Source organism: Octopus bimaculoides, chromosome 4 (assembly GCF_046866305.1).
Source record: "Octopus bimaculoides isolate indiv1 chromosome 4, ASM4686630v1, whole genome shotgun sequence".
Lineage (NCBI taxonomy): Eukaryota > Metazoa > Mollusca > Cephalopoda > Octopoda > Octopodidae > Octopus > Octopus bimaculoides.
In genome coordinates, this window is record NC_142931.1 from 76704033 (window position 1) to 76718308 (window position 14276).

The 14276-nt window shown below is 31.0% G+C and overlaps 1 protein-coding gene across 2 annotated transcripts in view; it reads right to left on the minus strand.

Annotated features, from left to right (window-relative positions):
- Positions 1-14276, minus strand: part of LOC106869369 (uncharacterized) — a 185761-nt gene that overhangs the window by 131884 nt on the left and 39601 nt on the right. The gene's annotated exons all lie outside the window — the stretch shown is intronic.

Genomic DNA, 14276 nt, shown 5'->3' on the forward strand with positions numbered 1-14276 from the left:
TGTGGGCAGGGAATAATCGATTATATTGGTCCACTTCCGGTATTAGACGGGTGCTGTATTTTATCGACCCTTGAAGAATGAGACACCAATTCAACCTCGACGGAATTTGAATCCAGTACATAAAGTAGTATTAAACTAAACACCACAAAGCTTCTCATTTTACGATCTACCTATTCTGTTGCCTGTTTTTTCGTTTCAATTAAAAAGAAAGTATAATCTGACAATAAATAAATTTCGAAGCAGAGATTTGTGCTACAAACAAGTTTCCACCTATGAGTGAATTGGGTTTTTTTTTTTATCAATTATAGTAATTATAGTTAATGAATAAAATAAATAAATAAAATAAAAATTGAACTTCATTTAACAGTCAATGGGTATAGAAGGTAAATAAGTACACGCTTAGTTTTCCTAACTTTAATTTTAAATTGTGATTAAACTACCGAATTATTCCTCGCAGAACTTTCACTATGACGGGACACACAATTCTTTACTCAATAAATAACCAGCTTCCTTGGATTATATCATTTTAATTGCTCTACAATTATTACAGCTGAACTCTATCGTATGATTAAAATTAATTTCGAATTATTCTAAGTTAAAAAAAAAAAAAGAAAATTAATGAATTTGTTAACTTTAATAGTTATCAAAATCAAAATAAAGGATTCTTTATTTCACACAAAGGCCCTTTACATTTTGAGAAGGAGCATGCGTAAATAGGACAATATAACGTTCGTACGCTTCCCGGGGACCAGTGTGAATTAAACTTGCCTCAAGCTAGAATCGAAATGGGGATGCGATCTCGACACGAGGTAAGCATCTTACATGCCCACTTTTCTTCAACGAATCACCACTGCTGATATGACTAAATATAAACCAATTCATTATCGGCATCACACTATTTCTTTCTTATATTATTTAGTTTGCAACGAAACTATAAACAACCTATTGTTAGATTTATTGCAGAGATATTTTAAACAACTTAAAAAACACAATTATGTTACTATTTTGTATCATTGCATTAAGTATTCGATTATTATGTTCTATTTGTTTTTATCTCAAATAAATTGGCAAAACACATCTATGGGGAAAAAAATTATAATTCTGTTTTAATATCTGCATATGTGTGTGAATATAAGTGTGCACGTTGAGAGTCTACATCATACATATGCATAATACCTCACAAATGTACACACATACATATTGTGTGTGTATATATATATATATATATATATATATATATATATGAGACCAAAGTGTATGTACGCCGCTATATTTTATATAGATAGATGTATATATATATGTGTGTGTGTGTGTGTATATTCTTTGTATCAGTCTCTTTTGCTGACCCGCTAAGTTACGGGGACGTAAATACAATAACATTGGTTGTCAAGTGATGATGGGGGAAGAAACAGACACCGAATACATATATATATATATATATATATATATATATATATATATATATATATATATAGATATACGATGTGCCTGAGGCTATAGTAGAAGACACTTGCCTGCAGAGCAACTGAACCTGGAACTATGTGGTTGAGAAGCAAGCTTCTTACCACACAACCACTCATGCACCTATCTATCTATCTATCTATATAAAATATAGCGGCGTACATACACTTTGGTCTCATATATATATATATATATATATACACACACATATATATATATATGAACATTTCTAGATATGTATGTATAAAATGTATCTATGTATGTACGCACACATATTCAGACATGTTTTAAACAGGCAAATACAAAACCAACTTGTGCACTTAACATGTGGATGCACATTTACATTACAAAAAAAAAATCTACTTGAAATTTTGAAAACATAAAACACAATATTGAAAGTTTGAAATAAATGGTAATATATCATAACTATTCAAGTAATTTCTATACCAAGCAATAATATGATTCCTAGAGATATGGAAAACAAACTCTAGTTTAACAAGTAACAGGAAGTTATGAAACCTGAAGTCAGAATAACACCCCCAATGAAAAGAACAGATGTTAATAATAATGACAACATTGAAACAAAAACAAGTTAACTTTATTACATTTACAGATAAAAATCAAAGATATGTATGCCTTCAGGTCAGATTAATTTTAGATTTAATGTCAGATGAAATTGTTTAATATTTGACAGATGGTGTAAGGTAAGAGAGTCAGTCACACAGTGTAGTGTTCATGATAGAGTGGAAGGAAAATATATAGCCCTGTATGTGGGTGCTCCATATCCTAGAAGAAAAAGCAGTCGGATCTCCCTCACTACACCTTACGACCTTGAGAATAAAGCAATGGATTATCGTAGCCTTGGATTATAAGTCTGCCCAGTTAAGGCTGGCTTGTGTTTTAGCAACTACAAAAGTAAGACTGCAGAATTTTTTTTTTTAGTGGGGGGGGGGGGGGAGTCTGAATAGGATAATCTTCTTTCATTTATTGTTAGAAATTAAGCAGCATAAAATTATGCAATATGCATTTGAGCTTAATGTGAGCATATGTGTATAGTATATATATATATATATATATATATATATATATATATATATGAGTGCACATGTATACTGTGTAAAAATATATATGGCACATAGTGTTGTGCATGAAAATATAACCCCTACATGGGTACTCCATCTGTTAGAAATAGTAGCCAAATTTCACTCACTACACATTACCATCATGCCACAAAAAAATGTATGCACTAGTTGTATATAGTCTGTGTACTTTATCATTATTAAGGTGGTGAACTGGCATGATGGGCAAAATGCTTAGCAGTATTTCGTCCATCTTTATGTTCTGAAGTTGACTTTGCCTTTCCTCCTTTCTGGGGTCAATTAAATGCATACCAGTTGAGTACTGGGGTCAATGTAATCAACTTATTACCCTCACTCAAAATTACTGACTTTTTGCCAAATTTTGAAATTCTTTTTTTCTTCTTTTTTTTTTTTATAATTAAGGTAGCAAAGCTGGTAGAACAGTTAGCATGACTAACAAAATGCTTCACAGCATTTATGTTCTGAGTTCAAATTCTGCTAAGGTCAAGTTTGCCTTTCATTCTTTTGGGGTTGATAAAATAAGTATTTGTTGAGAACTGGGGTTGATGTAATTCACTTTCCCTTTCTCTTGAAATTGCTGGCTTTATGCCAAATTTCTAAAACATTATTATTAATTGATCAATTGATTGATCTGTCAAAATGTTTTGACAATTTTCTAGCCCTTTAAATCAGTCAACCATAATTGTTCTGTTCTTTCTGGGTGTTTGGTGTTGGTGGTCAGTGCAACAGGTACATGTTTGTTGCAATGTTCTTGGATAGTATGTCTATAACTGAAATGATGTTGTGCCTGTGACAGTGAGCGTTGATGTAGTTTTGTTTTCTAACACATACACACATTACATGTCGTTCCTATTTTGTTTTCTGCCAACTGAGCAAATAGCAAATACAAGTCCACTCAGAGTTGCCATAATCAGTTTATTCATTTGTGTGCACGTGTGTGTGTGAGAGAGAGAGGAGAGAGAGAGAGAGAGACTATCCATTTATTCATAAACATACACACGTGCACATACTTTTATACACATACGTATTCATATATATATTCATGCAGATATATATTCAAGCACACACACAGAGTAAATTTATATTTTATTATTTTCTATTATGTCATATCATATATAGTAATTCTCAGTTTATTGTATTATCTATTAGGTGGCGGTATAGTTATATCATTATTACCATTTATGTCTTTTGAAAGTGCCACTGCTACCTGATCTCATTCTTTCTGGCTCCCCACATGTGGACTGATTTACTGACCTGTTGGCACATCAATCAGATCACTGATTTATCATGTTTGTAGAACATCGATGCTGGTTACTTTCCATTGTATCTTATCAATGTGCCACAATTCTTTCACCTATGCTATGGGCTGTTTCCTCTGTATAAGTTGTAGTTATGTCACTAAACTGTCCTAGACATCTTTTTTTTTTTTTTTTTTAGTATTTACCTGTGCTTTGGTTTTGGAATTCTGCCCTTACTCTAATGGGTAGAATATACTATTAAAGATTTAATAAAACTGCCAGTTCTTTTTAACAACCTTAATTCTAAGTTTAGTTTCATGTAACTTAACTCTAAAAAAAATAAAGATCAATAAAATAACTACCATATTGCAAAAATGCTGGAGGTCAACATAATGCACTAATATCTCTGAATGCAGTGCCCCAGCATGGGCATAGTCCATTGACTGAAATCAGTAAAATAAAACATAAAATCGTGTGTGTGTGTGTGTGTGTGCATATATAGGCAGTTAATGAGCATAGTAAGAATGTGATGAACAAATACATTTGCTACTTGACAACAGCATAATTGAAGTAAAGCAAAAATTAAAAATAAAATAAGCAAGCAAGCACTAAGTGAGCCAATATCTACAACTCAGTAAATAATGTTTTGCTGAATTACCAAGGTATTTACTCATATCTCTATGCCAGCTGTGTGTATATATATATATATATATATATATGCGTGTGTCTGTGTGTAAAAATGAACACCCCCCCCCCCCCAAAAAAAAAAGATGATTGTTTTTATACATAAATACAAAATATCTTTTGAAATTTCATACATAATTAAAAAGAAAATTACAAAACTAAATTATCTATGAAAAGCAACTGTTCAGGGAATTTTAACACATAAATCACAAATAGGATTCATATAAAAATTACTAGACGTAAAAACAAAACAACAAAAAAAAGAAACATTTAAAGAGTACAGATGAGGATATTCTTAACATAGGCACAAGGTTACATGTATTGAGGGTGGACAAGGTTTGGCAGATTTAATCAATTTCAGTACTTGATTAGTGATTAATTGCATCAAACTCAACAGAACTTAAAAAGATGTATTAGTAAATACCATAAAGTACTTAATCCATATGATATATCCTGGTTCTATTATATAAGTCCTATTGTTATAAAAAGTTCCTATTTAAATGAATATGGACGCCATTGTAATTTTATAAAACACAGTTTTGTGAAGTTATGTTCAGAACACTAGCTTAGTAGAGGGGGAGTTCTAAATCCAACTAAATTTGATTATTTTTAAAACTGAAACCATCAATTCTAAGAAATATGGTATTGAGCAGTTTATTATCAATCACCCTACTGTTCAAACTCCTACTAACAGGCAATGGTGATATAAAAAAAAAACATAAGCAAAAAATTACAAATTTGGAGTGGTTAATTAAATAGATCCCACCTACCAATAGCTGACAACTACTTTATTTTATCAAGGTTAGGAAGAAAAACTGCAAAGTTGATGATAAAAGCACTAGAACTTAGACTGTACAGACCCAAAACAAACACAACAAGGCATTTTGTTCAACATTAACGGTTCTTCCAATCAAATATTAATCTTTGCAAAAAGTAAAAAAAAAACAAAATCAATTTAAATCTGAGATTTTATACTCTTTTACTTGTTTCAGTCATTTGACTGTGGCCATGCTGAAGCACTGCCTTTAGTCAAGCAAATCAACACCAGGACTTATTCTTTGTAAGCCTAGTACTTATTCTATCAGGTTTTTTTGCCGCACTGCGAAGTTACAGGGACGTAAACACACCACTATCAGTTGTCAAGCGATGTTGGGGGGACAAACACAGACACACATACATATATATGTATACATATATACGACGGGCTTCTTTCAGTTTCTTTCTACCAAATCCACTCACAAAGCTTTGGCCCGAGGCTATAGTAGAAGACACTTGCCCAAGGTGCCACGCAGTGGGAATGAACCCAGAACCAAGCTACTTACCACACAGCCACTCCTTATATATTCTTTTATTTATTTATAAGTTTCAGTCCTAAGGCTGTGGCCATGCTGGGGCACCATATTCATACACACACACACGTGTGTGTGTGTGTGTATATATATATATATATATATATATATACATACACACACACTCCCTTAATATCAAGTCAATACAGAGCCTCTACCTAGTTATTCAACTTGCTAGAAACAGCAGCTAAATCATGTCAGTCATACATACAGTCTCAATAAAGGAAGGATGGATTTGATAACGTTCTATCATATGACATGAGTAAAAACAAAAACTTTTAATTACAAAAATTTTTTTAATTATAAAAGAAAAAAAAGAGATGAATAGTCAGGTCAAAGATTAAAACAGTTAGTTATAGAGTCTGCTCATAAAGAAGTGACCTGGAAATGAACAACAACTATTAACATATTGCACAACTAAAAACACATTCATAGATTAGATTAGCAGTTGTGCCATTTTATCATATCTTGAATTTTTTTTTGAAGAATTAGGTTGATAAATTTTTCACTTAATGAAAATTTTGTGGAAAGCAAAAATAAAAGTAATTATTTTAGAGCAACATATAGATTCTATTCAAAACTTAGAGGAAACTACAAAAAAAACAACAAAACAAAACAAAACAAACTATTTTCATGTTTTACAAAATTAGAAAGATAAGGAAAAAAAGGACTGATTAAGAATAATTCGTTTTAAATAATCAACTAAAAAGAAAATAACAATAATCCATAACAAAAAAAAAAAAATTGAATGTAGGCTTTGTTGCCAACATGTATACTTTACAGATTTGTGTGTAAAGATATATACCTGTTTTGGTACTCCAGCATGGTCACACCCTTAGGGCTGAAACATATATAAGAACATATCTATCTATCTATCTGTGTATATTTATATAATATTGGTTCAGGCCTCACAGCTAGATAATTATTTCCCCCAAGCAGTCAGCTATAAGGTCTGGATCAAGATTAAATTTTTACAAAATGGTTTAAATGTATTTAGTTCTTATTTGAAATGTATAGTCTTTTTGATTATTTGATCAAAACTATCACTTATACAAAATACTGAATGCTTGCTACGTGAATGAATGAATCCACACTGAAGATGTTTCCAAAAGTATCCAAGTTATATAAAACCAACTACCTGTCTTTTTTTCTTTCTTTTTTTACTTGTTTCAGTCATTAGAGTGTGACCATATTGGGGCACCACCTTGATTAATTTTTAGTCGAACGTATTGACCCCAGCACTTATTTTTTAACTATTCTTTTAGTCCTTTTTTGCTAAACTGCTAAGACATGGGGATGTAAACACACCAGCACTGGTTGTCAAGTGATGATGGAGAATAGACACAAAGACACACGCACACACACACACACCCATATATATATATATATATATGTATATATATATATATATATATATATATATATATACGATGGGTTTCTCTCAGTTTCCACCTACCAAATCCACTCACAAGGCTTTTGTTGGCCCGAGGTTATAATACAAGACACTTGCCCAAAGCACCATGCAATGGGACTGAAACTGGGGCCATGTGGTTGGAAAGTAAGCTTCTTACCACAGAACCATACCTTTGAAATAAAAAAAAATATTAAAAACCAAAATGTTAAGAGCTTGATTTGTAAGACACACAAATTCATAAACTGGTGATAAAATATCAAGCACTATTATCAATGATATTGCTTTGTATATATTCCAAGATTTTAATTTTATATATATCTCATCCTCTATATAATAAAATGATTTTTTTTTTAAATAAAAGCAATAAAAAAAACAAAAAAAAGAAGCTAACCACAGCCTTTGTTATAACCTTTCTACTATAGACACAAGGCCTGAAATTTGGTGGGAAGAAAGCTACTAGTCAATTTCATCAAACCCAGTACTCAACTGGTACATATTTTATTAACCCTGAAAGAATGAAAAGCAAAGTTGACCTCAGCAGAATCTGAACTCAGAATGTAAAGACAGCAGACTAAATGCCACAAAAAATTTTGTCCGGTGTGCTATTCTGCTAGCTCTCTGCCTTGCCCATGGCTGTTATAATGGATATCCACTTATATCAATCGTTATTATACTGGCATGTATTTTATTGCCCCTGAAAGGATAAAACTCATAACCAACAAAATTTTGATCAGAGCTCAGATACACAACTAAATAAAGCCAGGTATTCAAGCTGTCACACACCACCACTCCATAGCACAATAGTAACAAAAAACTGCGACTAAACTACAGGCAAGACAAGAGTGATTTAATTAGCTTGCAAATAAAATGTATAAATGAGCAAAAAAAAAGAAAAAAACTAAAATCAAATTTTTTAAGTATAATAAAGCTGAAAGCATATTTTATAATGGACCCAATCAGGTTACTTTAAACAAAGTTCCTGCTTAAAAACAATGATGTAATATATTCAGATTTTGAAAACAAAAAATTCAATATGTAAATATAAACAAACCCAAATTTGGTGGAGTTTAAACTGATGACATGTTAAAATACATAGATCTTTACAAATAAAAAAAAAGTATGCTCATAAATATCTATTTAGGATAGCATCCACAAAAGATTCAGTGATTTAAATTTATCCAAAATGTAATATTTTTCAGTTTTTGCTTTTTTGTTTAAAAAAAAAAAATTCAAATAAAAATTGGGAGGGAGAATTAAGCCTTAAACCTAATTTGCTTCTTTTAACAACATATAACTTCCAAGTAAAATCTTAATTCCTCAGGAAGCTGACATGAACACTATTTTATTTGATTTTCTCTTCAAACTAATTGCGTTTTTACAATCTTTTATTATCACCATTATTAACTTTTATTATTATTATCATTATCATTTAGCTAATATATAAAAAGGAGATAAAAATGATGGAAATAAACCAAAGAAGTAGAAACTGTTGAATTTTCTCTGATGTTTGGTTATTAATAAATTGAACAAGAATATAGATAAAAAGAAACATTAAAAAATCATTTATAATCTATAAAAATGTTTTAATATAAAAAAAAATTGTTTATAGATTGATTATAAACACAAATCATAAACCTTGCAATATTTTGGCTGCAATAAAGAAAAAAAAAAAAAGAAATATAGAAAGCTTAACTATTTGAAAGAAAAAAAAAATTTTATAATTATGCTCCTATCAGAAGAAAATTTTCTCAATTCCTTTAAATTACCATTTAGGAAGTAGCTTTTTAAAATAAACTTAACTATAAAATAATAAAAACTTAAAATTAAAAATATTTAACATAAAAGGAAATGTTAACGTTTATTTCTATTCATGGAAACATATGAATTATTTGAGAATTTTCTGTTGATATTATGTATATTTATTAACTTATTTATTTCATTCATTTATTTATATTTGATATGGTGTTTTTCTATCAGACTATGAAATCTTTAGCCAGCTAAGAGTGCATACACTTTAAACACACAACACATACACAATGCATTTTTGATGTACTGGGCATGTAAACAAATGAACTAATGAGACTGAAATAACAAGACAGAAACCACATTAATCACGAATAACTTATTAACTGCAGTTCCGTTACAAATATTAAAAAAATGACTCGAGTTCTTTTCCTAAAACCTAAAATGAAACCCAAAATACTTCAACAGGAGTAAGGACAAAATACATAAAGCCAAACAAATAAAGTAAATGACATGGAAGAGGTTGTAGCTGTAGCTTTACCCTCCTTTTCTTGACACTGTAATTTCCATTGTATTAGCTTATAGGGTTAGGGGCCTAAAATGACAGTCAGTTGCAATGAAATTGCAAGTCAGCTGCTACAAGAAAGTTAATGCTACTACTATTATTACCACCACCACCACCACTCTTTGTTTTGTTTTTTGTATTTTTCTTTTTTAACGAACTAGCACATACTGATGGATTTATGCGATACAAGGTTAATTCCTACTCCTTCAGTGCTTACTAATTGCAACAAAAAAAAAAAAAAAAAAAGAAAAGCAACCCCAGTTTTATCCCAATGATACCAAACCACCTGAGATCGAGCATTTTCCATTTATATATAACCAATTTAAAAGTGTTCATGTTTAAATTAATAACTTTCAACGTGAGTTTTTAAGAAAGAACTATTTCATTATGTCATCCTCCACATACCATCTTAATATTGAAAACATCATTTCACAAAACCTTGAGCTGTTTTACAGAATGAATTCAAACACAGGCAGTGGATTTCATTAAAACATGGTCAGAATAGAGGTATAGAAAGAAATAGTTTACAGTTGCTTCATAAACAAACCACTTTAAGCAACTCAACACTAACAGGAAAAACCACAAAAGTCAAAAGGTTGTGCACAATGAATATATAAGATACACACACAGACATACATGTGTGTGTGTGTGTGTGTGTGAAATATATTGAAAAAGAAATTAATTCATCGGAATATATTTCAAAATTATAATTAAAAAATATCAAAATAATCATATTTTATTATTTTTTTTTAAATTAAAGGCTCGGTAAAAACTAGGTAATAAATGAATAAAATGGTTTTAAGCCAAGGTACTAATACAATCACTGACAAACACTGAAATGATACCAACACCATTTATAAGGTATTGAGTATATTTTTTTTAATACTAATGAGAGAATATTGATAAAATTTAAAGCTCTTTTTAAAGGAAAACAAGAAATAAAGATTATCTCAAAATGGTTTAATGATTTCTACCATGCTACAATACAAGTCTAAGTTTAGGGACAGGTTAAAATCTGATACTTATGAAAAACAAAAACAATCCTGGTAGGTTCAAACTCTGAAAATAAAGCAATAATGACTAAATTTTGTTGATTTGATGATTCTGCAGATCTACTTTATTTTAAAACTGACATTAGTGACGGTTGAAAAGTTTGCTTTACAACTAATGATTTCAAGTTTGACCCCACTATGTATCAACTTGTGTCTTCTGCTACACCCTTGGGGTGACCAACAATGAGAAATTTGGTCAATAGAAACTGTATGCATGCATATGTATATGCACATGCATGAATTTATTTATATCATCATCACTATCATTTAATGATCATCTTCCATGCTGGCACAGGTGGTGGCATGGTTCAACAAGATCCAGTGAGCTGGAGGGCTGTGTTAATCTCTGATATCTACTTTGGCATAGTTGCTATGGCTGGATACTCTCACACGCACATATACATACATAAACACACCATATGGATATATACCCATGTGTATAGTCTGACAACTAGAAGTCAAAGTAACTTATTGAATAAGTACTGGAGTCAACAATGTTGACCGAACTCATAAAAGTAGTGTCCCAATAAAGCTGCAGTGCAGTGAATGAAAACCACTAAATGAATGATACTTTCATCAGGCTAAATTACAAGTAAACCTAATATGACAGCAATGAAATTTTAAAACTAAAATCTAGAAAATATATAGAATCTTAGTCATGCTCTTTGTAGAGTTGTAAATAATATCAACAAATCTTCAAATGCGAAGAGTCTTTATTTTTTCTTGCTTTTAAATATAATGCAAACTTTTTTTTTAAATATTCTATTTACATGAAAAAATATTTACATGCCTGGAAATTTGCATGTTGGTCACATTAGAGGAAACATACTCACACAGGCAGGTATGCACTGTTATACATACTGTATTTATACTATATATTAATGTGCACATGAATAATAAATGACAAATATTGAATACATTTTCCCAACACTTTATATATATATATTACTATGTATATGAATATGTAATGACAGATATTGTATACATACTTCAGGCATCCTTCATTCATATTTATGTGCACAAATTCAAAGATCTTTTTTTGTAACATATTTTGTTATATAAAGTTGCAAATTTCCTTTTAAATTTCACTTAAATGAAATTTGGAATTTACAAAGAAATGAATGGAATAAAAAAAAAATGATACATGTACAAGCTATATACACACAAAGCTATTACATACATACACACACGCATATATATATACACACACACACACACACATATATATATACACACACATATATATATACACACACATATATATACACACACACACACACACATATATATACACACACACACACACACACACACATATACACATATATATATACACACACACATATACACACACACACACACGACGGGCTTCTTTCAGTTTCCGTTTACCAATCCCACTCAAGGCTTTGGTCAGCCTGAGGCTATAGAAGGCACTTGCCCAAGGTGCTATGCAGTGGGACTGAACCTGGAACCATGTGTTTGGGAAGTAAGCTTCTTACCACACAGCCATGCCCATGCCTATAGCCTATATATTTTTTGAGTATATACTGTGTGCATGTGTAAGATATGTATCTACATGAAATATATTCTTTTCTACTCTAGGCACAAGGCCTGAAATTTTTAGGGAGGGAAAGGTTGATTAGATCGACCCCTGTATGCTACTGGCACTTAATTTATCGACTCCATAATCATGAAAGGTAAAGTTGATCTCAATGGAATTTGAACTCAGAACGTGAAGACATGAAATACTGCTAAGCATTTTGCCTGGCATGGTAAAATTTCTGCCAGCTCACCAGCTTATCTACATGAAATATATTGCTAGTTACTTCTCGTGTATTTGTTTTTAGAAAAAGAAAAAAAAAAGTTACAGTGAAATGTAGAAGATATTAATTTAAACATTTATTTACAATAAGGTTAATGAACGAAATATGAACTGGTGGAATACTGTCATGTATTTTGTCTTTCCAACTGTAATCCCATCCCAAATAATGAGATAAGTAAATATGAATATAGGATTTCAGAGTTAAAAAGTGAAATACACACACACACACACACACACACACATATATATATATATATATATATATATATATAATGTGCCTCCTCTTACTTTACTTATCTGTGATACTACATTTATGAATATACAGCTGTTAACTTTTTGCAATCGATCAAAATATTCTTCTGTAGATAGTTGTACAGTTAAACTGGCATCGGAATTACATGGCAATAGGTTCTATACCAATAAGGGGCACCTTTGGCAAAAGTGCCTTCTGCTATATCTTTAAGTGGAATTTGATAGACAGAAGTTGTGTAGTAACGTCTCATGTGCAGGTGTGAGTGTGTGCGCGTATATATATATATATATATATATATATATATATATATATATATATATATGTGTGTGTGAATGTGTATACCAGAGATAAAAATAGTTTGGTCAAACAGCATTCATATGCATCAAAAGGTAACATCCATTCACTATAATCGATTAAAACCTTTAAAATCAGTTCCCCGGCATACCCACAGTCCAATCTCTGAGGAAAGACATAATATGGATGAATCTATAGCGTGTTGAACAAAATACCTTTTATTATTCTCTCCAAGGCTGATTGCCTTTCATAGATGTGAGATTGATAAAAATAAGTAAAAAAATCAAGTATTTTGGTGAACTGAAATCAACTATACCCCACAATACTAAATTTGAAGCCTTGTCTCCATGCAAGAAATCCATGATCATTATTGTTTATTATAAAATACAACCTATTTAATGTAGGATCCAGAGCCAAATCTAACTTCATCTTAGTGACTTATAAAAAGATGGTCTGGCTCATTGTTATCCTAATGGTGTGTGTGCCATGTGCATGCACAAATGTTTTGTAACAAGTACATTCGTACAGACACAAATAGTTGCTCAAATAATGCATAGCAATTAATAATTATGCTTATTAGACATTCAGTTCACAATGCAAGATTTTTACATATATTACTTACAAAATATTAAAAATAGCATTAGTTAGGGTATACATATGTCCAAAAGGAAAGAGAGTATGGATGTAGATGGAAGAGCCTTTGATTACATGTCTGCTATATCAAGATTTTTACCTGGAGCTAAATTACAACACCATTAATAAAACAAAAGTGACTGGGAAATTGTGATGTAATCAAAATGAAACATGGTCATAAAGGAGCAAGCACTCAGCTGAAGCTGAATATATCTGTTATATTTGTAACACATGCAAACTAATTCCTCCTGCAGTCAACTTTCCCTTTCATCCATCTGCAGTTTGATAAAATAAACAGCAGTCAAGTACTAGGGTTAATATAACTACACCCCATCCCAAATTTGTGAAAACTCATGCTTGTATTAGAAATCATTCTTGTAAAATGCTTTATGGTAATTAGGTATGTCTCCAGGGTTTTGAATTTAAATCCTTAGGGATTACTTTTCATCCTTATGGGGGGTTGATAAAATAAGCAGCAGTCAAGTTTTATTGAACTGATTATACCCTCCCTGTGGTCTTATGCCCATGTTAGGAAATGCTGTTATTATAAGAGTTGCATTAGAATAAAGAAGGTGAATTTCTTGTAGACCAACTTAGTTCCAGTCGGGACCCTTCATTTAAGAAATGTCAAACCTAACTTCTTCCTTTCTCAAAAAAAAAAAAAAAAA